This window comes from Erpetoichthys calabaricus, chromosome 2, assembly GCF_900747795.2.
Source record: "Erpetoichthys calabaricus chromosome 2, fErpCal1.3, whole genome shotgun sequence".
Lineage (NCBI taxonomy): Eukaryota > Metazoa > Chordata > Cladistia > Polypteriformes > Polypteridae > Erpetoichthys > Erpetoichthys calabaricus.
Genome location: NC_041395.2, coordinates 200336489 through 200345138, shown reverse-complemented (window position 1 = coordinate 200345138; position 8650 = coordinate 200336489).

Genomic DNA, 8650 nt, shown 5'->3' with positions numbered 1-8650 from the left:
GTGAACCACCCAGTCTGGACAGATTTGTGTTGGTCCAGAGCTCTTTTGTGAATGGTGTATTTGTTCTTTGTGTTCTCCCAGCATCTATCCCTTCTTTATTCTATTTTTTTAATAAGCACACAATTGTATTTTATGTTTTTTAACTTCATTCTTCATCTGGAGAGGTAACTGTTACTGTGAAATTTATCCATGGCAGTATGTTTAAAATGTAACAGTGCACCCAAATTATGTCTAAGGTATTATTACACTCAACTGCTAGAATTCCATAGTCTTATTCTAATTCTAACTATGGATATCCTTTCTTGTCTCTTAGTTTATTTTCTTATACAGTATTTGTGGAACAATGTTTTATGTTTGTATGTTCTTGCTGTAAAGATATTACATAATCGAGTCTACCTAACTTGACCTAACACTGTACCATATTCATGCCAATCACAGAAGGTGCACTTGATAAGAAAATTGTGCCAGCTTCAGAAGAGACACTGCTTTCCTGCACCACTGTTTGCTCATGCCAGTGGATAGCCATTGGAGATTCAGAGCTCTACATGCTACAAATGCTTATTGCTTTCTCTGTATTGTATCACCTTAAATTCACTCATTAGTCTAATTTCAGGATATATGAAAGCCACTCATGTACTTAAGTTTTAAAAGTAGACTACAGTGAAAGTATTTTACAACTTTAAATATATATTGTTACATGCAGTAATATAACATTCTCAAATTTGTTTAATTCTATTCTGGATCATGGAGGTCATTACCTATCCCAGCAGCAATGGTCTTGATGCAGAAACTATCTATTTAAAAGACTTTGTTTAATGTAATGGTCCATTAACACACACACACACATACACACACACACACACACTGTAGTTGAAAATGAACCTCACCTACACATTTTTGTGAAGGAAAAGAACCCTAATAAGTGACTTCTCACTGGTGCCACAAATACACTTACATTTTCTTGCAATTTTTGGACTTACAAATCAATATAACCTATTAGACTTTGGTATGTGGAAGAAACCAGAGTACCTAGAGGAGAAACTACAGACACTCATGGAGAAAAAAATCTACACAAACAATGAACAGGCATGGGGTTTAAACCAAGGCCACTGAGTCTGTGAGACGACAACACTAATCAATGTGCCACCAAACTGCTCTACATACTATTTAATATCCCCCTTTTCCATGCATGTATTTTCATAGCCTAGCCAGTGGAGAAAAAAGTTACAATACGGGGATGAGTGTCCGTCAACATTTCATGACAAATGGAAATAGAAGCACCGTGCTTCATATTCAATTTCTAATGGATATGATTTATGTGTAAATTGTCCAAGATCTTTTCAAGAAGAAATCACAGGCTTAAGTCCCAGATAGAAAGGAACATGTGGTGAGTAATGACAGAACCCATTATGTAGTTGAAACTGCGCTATATATTTATATACTAGCATTCTATATTTATTGATGTGTACTCCAGGTGCAAGTGAGCCTTACCTCACATGCAAACATTCTAAAAACACTCTGTTTGGCTTACAAACATTATGTTGATGCAGCCTATCAAAACTTATAGAATCTGTGGTTAAGTCATCCTTTCTTTATAAGACCCCATCTAGAAACTCCTACTTTCAGTTCAGTACTACTGAACCATTAAGAAAAGTCAGAAATCACACAACACCATTATGCATTTCACACCATTCTGGTTATCCGGTTACTGTTAAAATTAGCTATGGATTGTAGAGTTAAGAAGGGAAAGTTTAACAAAGAGTTATGGTGAATCTGTTGCAAGAGCAGCATTACCATCCCACAATGAGGAATAATGATTGGAGCTTCCGAGGCTAAAGGGATTACATTATCTTGACATATTAAGCCACCCTCTTTTTCTTTCTGTTTGAATGTTCTCCAGTATAAGGTTGTATGTTTAAGTCCAGTTTTAGCCTTTGGTAGTTTTTTGTAACAAAAATTGGGACAAATATTCATTGAAGAGAATGTTTAGGTTTTCACATTCCTCTTAATTTCTGTCAGTTTTCTCTCTCAGTGATAAGTTTAACCATTAAATATGTCAGCCCATACAAAATAATGTGATGAGCTAATGTCAGAGCATGGTGGGAAGTTCACTTTGGTGAATGTAATTTGGGGGTCCCCCTTGGTGAAGCCAGCAGGCATTTAAAAGCATGGGGGAGGACAGTTCCCATTCATGAGATGATCCTAGATAAATATGGGGATAAATATCATGCAGTACCAAACTATTTTCAACACACTACAATCCACTCATGCACTCAACAACAGAAATCGTCAACCTACTGGTGGACGGTCAATGACCCAAAAGTGGGTTGTAACTGAGTGGTTGAGAAACATTGATCTATGCCACCAACCTTGCCAGGAGTTTTCTCCATGATCAGAAGAATAAAGAAAGCATTAAACTTCATTGTCAATCTATCTTTTTACTGATATCTGCTTCAAGTGTGAATATCAAGTACAAATATGACTTAGGCCTGCCTGAAGCCCATATGCGCTCTATCCAAATGCCTAGGCAGGACACAATTGATCTAACAGGGATATCTGCTTACAAAATAATACAAAGAATTATACAGTAATATATTACTATGTGTCATTCACATGTATAAAACACAAAATGGTGCTTATTTCTCAACATCAGTACAGCAAGGGATGCACAAAGGTGAATTTTGAAATTCATACAACACCCTTATAAAATTCTACTTGTTCAAATGAGAGACAGAAAGGGAAGAGCCAAACTGCAGTTTACAATAAGCATTACACACTGACCAAAGACATCAAGCCCCATTTTAGTATCCTTGACCTTTCAGACAGGTGGAGGGTTCAGCTACTGTACAGAGAGCTTCCTAAACATCCACACAGTCTACCATGAGTTTGGCACAGAACATGAAAAATTCCTTTTTTTTCCTACGGTGTTAATATTTTTTATATTTGTATTTGTTTAGTAATTCTATATGTGTTTCAATTTTTTCTGCAAAATAAAATTCACATTTGATTTGGATATAAGTGTTTAGTCTATATATATTTCCTGATTCTGTATCAAACTTCAGGCAAGGCAAAATATATTCATTTTTGATTAGAATATTATATCCATTTTAAAACCCATTGATTTAATTCAGGGTTATGGAGATCTCTATCCATGTATTTGTACTCTCATCAGGGACAAGGAAAAAAGATGTCTTGAATAAGACACCAGTGTATTACAGGACACACTAACAAGCTGTTACCATTCAAAAATCACTGTGTCCTTCCTTCTCCATTTTATATCCTCACATAATGAGCAACTGCTTGTACACTAGAATTAGCTTAGTAGAATAAGCTGCCATTTACTGATTTGAAAACTCTAGGTGTGCAGCCAAGCTCTCTGTATTAGACCATAAATTGGGGAGGGGCAGGAGGTTGAGTGGTCTCTCACTGGTGACATAAACCTACTCATATTCACTGACGATAGCAGCATTTAGAATCACTAATCAACTTAACCTTCATGACTTTTGAACGTGGGAGGAAACAAGAAAAGTCCATACAGACACAGAGAGAACATTCACACTATACACAAACAATTGCTAGAAGAGAAATATAACCTAGATTTCTGGAACTATGAGGTAGCAGTCCTAATTCTTTAAAGTGACAATGTTCACATTTCATTCAAAGGCAAAATAAACAGCAAGATTTTTTGTGTCTACATTTTGTACAAAAATAGAAAACACAGAAAAATGAAATCCAGTTTAGGCCAAAGTGTGCTGCAGCTTTTGGTTAATTGACTTTCTTCAGTAATACTTTGCATCTGCTGCTTTCCTCTCAAACCAGACATAGTGCACTCAGACTACCACAAGTCTTCAGATTCTGGTTTAATTCAACACAAATCATTTTTGCATATGATGGTTAGTGCTCCTGCCTCACGGATACTGTATTCTGCTTTTAAATTTGACACCCAGTCTTTCTGAAGTTTGCATATTTTTTATAGATAGTTATGTTTTCCCCCACATCCCTAAAGATACATGTTTTACATTGATTGATGGTTCTGAGCTGTTCCTGTGTGAGTGTATGCTGGGAGCATTTACATCACAGACAGTTAAAGTTAATGGCTAAAAATCTTTGTGAAAAATTGAGTACTGTGTAACTGAGGTAATGGTTACAGAAGTAGCAGCAAACTAGGCTGTCTATTTACCATAATGAAGTACAAATGTGCTCTGAGACATGGGGAGTCTTTGGCTAAGCTGGGGACAACAAAGTAGCCTACTGGTTTTGATTCCTTAATTCCCAAGGCCAATCAACAGCCTAGATAAAAAAGGTCTTACTCATTAAATCAGTGGCTAACTTGTGAACTAAATTGGAATTTTTTGGAGTTCAGGGTGGTACAATGGGTAGTGCTGCTGCCTCTCATATCCAGTGTCCTGGGTTCCAATCCCACACCTTGTATGTTTTAATTGTGCCTCTGTAGGCTTTCTTCTCACATCCACAAAGATGTACAGCTGTGTTTGATTGATGATTCCAAATTGACCCAGTGATGCATTATTGTCCAGTCCAGGCCTGTTTCCTGCCTTTCCCCCAGTAACTCTAAACTGGATTAAGCAGGTCTGAGGGTGTCATATATTCAGGTTTGATATTTTTACTCATCCTGCCATGCAACTTCTTTTGGTAACACAGCTGATCTACCTTTTAGAACCCACTGGTCTGGAGAAGCTTAACCAGTATGCTGAAGGCTCTTTGACAAGACTCTTATGTGTCACCCATTCTGTTGAAACACTCAGAACATTTTCATGAAGACTTAAAGTAGTAATATGTTTGTCCAAGAATGGAGAAACAGTGCAGCCTTTATACAAAATCAATGTATACTAAAGCATATTTTATTATCAACAATGCAAGGAATATTGTCACAGGGCAAATCTGACAGATATGAGCTGCAGGGAACATCAGTTCTCTTTTTCCTGCACTGACTAACAATAATTGCTGTGTTCCTTTTTTCTTAATCATTACACATAAAAGCAAAGGACTGGCTGCATACACAATACAAAAAGAGACTTATAAAATTGGAGTATTGTAATAAATTAAAGATTTTTTTTCAGCTTTTATTTGTTTATTTTTTAGCATATAGGTTCAATGACCAGGGTCTTTTCTTGAAGAATTAGATGGAAGGCTGGAATCAATCAGAAATTGGACAGTCAATCACCTGGCAGTGTCAGTATAGGATTGCCAGTCAACTAGAAAGCATAACTTTGGAATATGAGAATACACCAGAGTCTACAAAGGAAACCATACCAAACAGGGCAGGGCTATTTCACACTTTTTAACAAGTCAAAATAACTTTCTTTAGTATAAATCCAGGATGTTTTTTTTTTTAACTATTGTTAGTAGCACTGTCACCTATACAGAGAACATTACCTTTCTTTCTTGCATATTTAACCAACACACAGTCACTGTCCTCTGACTTGATAAATAAGAAATACCGTTTGTATAGTGCATACCTCAAACAGAGCATACAGTTAATTAAAATGCTTCAGTTTTGGTAATTGGGCAAATATGCAGTCAAATTCAGTTCAATGTAGTTTAAAGTTTCATTTTAATGAGCATTAACATTTTTAAACAGGTTCAAATAGAAATCAACAGAGCCCAGTAAATTTCCCTAACTTCTGGTTAAAAGTGGGGAAATACATTTCAAATGTAAGTGCTTTTATTTGTTTGAACTGGATACATCACAGTTATTTTTTTTTTATTTACTAATTTCTCTTCTTTTCTCACTGTATATTTTTAAATGTTTCTTCATTGGATTTTGTGCAGTGCTGAGACAAATAAGCAAGCATAGCTATTGGTTATTTACAGGTTCTGGTTAATAAGGGGCTGAGACTGAATATGACATGTTCTTATACTTGGTCAGTTTTATACACAAATATTACCAATGGAAAATTAAATGTTCACCAACCAAGATTATAAGACAGATTTATTAATTAAAATGATTTACTGCATGCCCTGCCAAGCTTGCTCTTTTAACACCATATCTCAAACCAATCTTGCACAGGGAGAAACTTGACTTTAAAATATATACCATGAATACTCGAAATTAAAGCAAAAACAATAGGCTCAATCACACTGAATTTAATTTATCCAAAAGGGAAAATGATCTATCTGAATGTTATAGGGTTTTCCTGTTTACTTAGAATGCTTTATAGGTAACCATATAGCCAGGCAGACTTTCTGCTAAATAGTCCAGGTTGATTAAATAATTAATTGATTAAATACCAGGGGAGAACGAGTAAAGTGAAGTCATGCCTGTAAAAGATAAACAGGAAGAGAAAATGAAGAGTCAAGTATAAAATACAGTACTACTAAATACTGCACTACTAAATTCCACTTTGTTTAATATTCCACATTTTCAGTTCTCTTCTCTTAAATCTTCATCGTAAGGACGGAGCTCAGATTAGAAAAGTCCTTTGTAAGGGCCGAAGAAAGGCTCAGTCGGCTCTCCTCAACAAAAGCTGCTCTTCATTTCGTTTCAATTGACAAGGGAAAGGGTGTACTTCATAGTCATTATAAATAAATATCACGCTGTCATAAAATGACTACAAAATTCTCCTGGATTTATAAAATAAATACTGTTAACGTATCCAATAAGAATAAATATCTGGTCAAACCTTTAAGTGCATTTAATTTCTCATGTCAGGCGGTGTTTGCACGCGTAGTATCAAGTTACATCTTTAAAAGGTCGAAGAGAAGTATGTGATCTTTCCTGCTTTTATTGAAGTGTTTTAAATTAAACCTGTTCAAGTAAACATGAAAAGTGAACAACACAGATTGATTAAATTTAGCTTTTGCTGTGGTGGAATGAGAATCATTACGACATCTGTTTGACGTAAACGACCTGCCCTGGTCTGGTGGGCTGACAAAATTGCAGTAATGGCGTTCATTCAGACCTGTTGCTAAATATGGCGTTTCCTCTTGTAAAATGAACATCTCCTTCCATCCAAAGGCGCACCTCAGCACCTTGTTATAAGCCTTGGAAAATAATCATTCTACGGCTTCTGATTATGTTTCAGTTTAGAAAGTTTTTTTGAATTTTAGTAGTATTCAGTTTCTACATTTTTTATTTCGTTTTTGTTCGTTTTAAGATCTTAAAGTCTTATTAAAGTAAAAGTTAGCTATGAGGTGCAAATTACAATGTAGTCTGCATTGGAGCAGTGAAAACATAATATGGCACAGAAGAATGATTTCATGATCTTAAAGAAAATATTTAACTAAAGAACGTCTTACATCAACCACAAAATTGGACTGAATGAAAGCCTGCAGCCACTGCAACACAGACAACTTTAATAGCTGACAACATTGTTACAAAGTAATCAAACACACAAAAGTGGTCCGATACACTTTTTATATATAATTGTATATATTAATTTATTTTACGAAAAACGGGAGATAGAGTTAAGTCCAAATAAATATATATAGCCTCCGCGATAGATAGATAGATAGATAGATAGATAGATAGATAGATAGATAGATAGATAGATAGATAGATAGATAGATAGATAGATAGATAGATAGATAGATAGCGTGTTTGTTGGAGTGTTAATTTAACATCATTAGAACTGTGCCATTACTATTTAAAGTTATTTTGCGATTCTCCTTAAATCCCAGCATTAGTAAAGACATGTGTCTTTGCACGTCTTTAAATAAGGATCACGATAAATAACCGTTGTGCAATCAGATTCTTTATTTCGTATGTCGTTCATGGATCACTTTCATAATATACTTTAAGGTGATACATCCTCCACTAAACTATTTTCGTAGAACAGATAAAGGCATTTGATATTTTTCACAGGTACAAACAATTTTCTAATCCAATATACTCACCCATGGCATTTTTTAAAGCGTGGGGCCAGCCAGCATTCCAAAACTGAATTACTCAACACCACAATGTATAATTTTAAACAGTACAAGAACAATTAATACAACGTATTTATGCATTTATTCAAACCCAGCCACAGGGGATGCACAAACCGGTGTGTTTCTTCGTGCCGGTCCCAAGCCCGGATAAATGGGGAGGGTTACGTCAGGAAGGGCAGCCGGTGTAAAAGTTTGCCAAATCAATATGCGGACAGAAAGATATGGAAGAAGATGATCCGCTGCGGCAACCTCTAACGGGAGCAGTTGTGTCAAATGTCAATCCCCTTCTATATGTTATCGGTGCTGTATGACTTCATCAGTTGTTTTATTTAACATTACTGCATATTTTTTCTGACCGTGTTCCATTTGTGGTTGTTTGTAACACTTCGGAAGTGTTTCGGAATGGCGTCCCTTCCACGTCTGGTAAATGCCTTGCGCCAGATACTGCCGAATATTGACAGTAGACGTCTCTACGTTCTTGCACATATTGGATTTAGAAAAAAAAAAAATTGATAACAACCGGATTAACTCACTTTGTGAAATCGTTACATGCATTTAGACGTTTTACGAGCGGCGACTTTTTAATATCTCTTCAGATCATAGTAATAATTTTAAACTGATGCTACAAGTTACTTAACTCTCATTTGACCAATCAGCTACATTATCCAGTACTAACTGTATTTGTTCTGTCTTTATCTATGATTCTAAAAAATACATTCGCAATTCATAAATGGAAGCAAAAATAATTATTTTAAATGTCAAG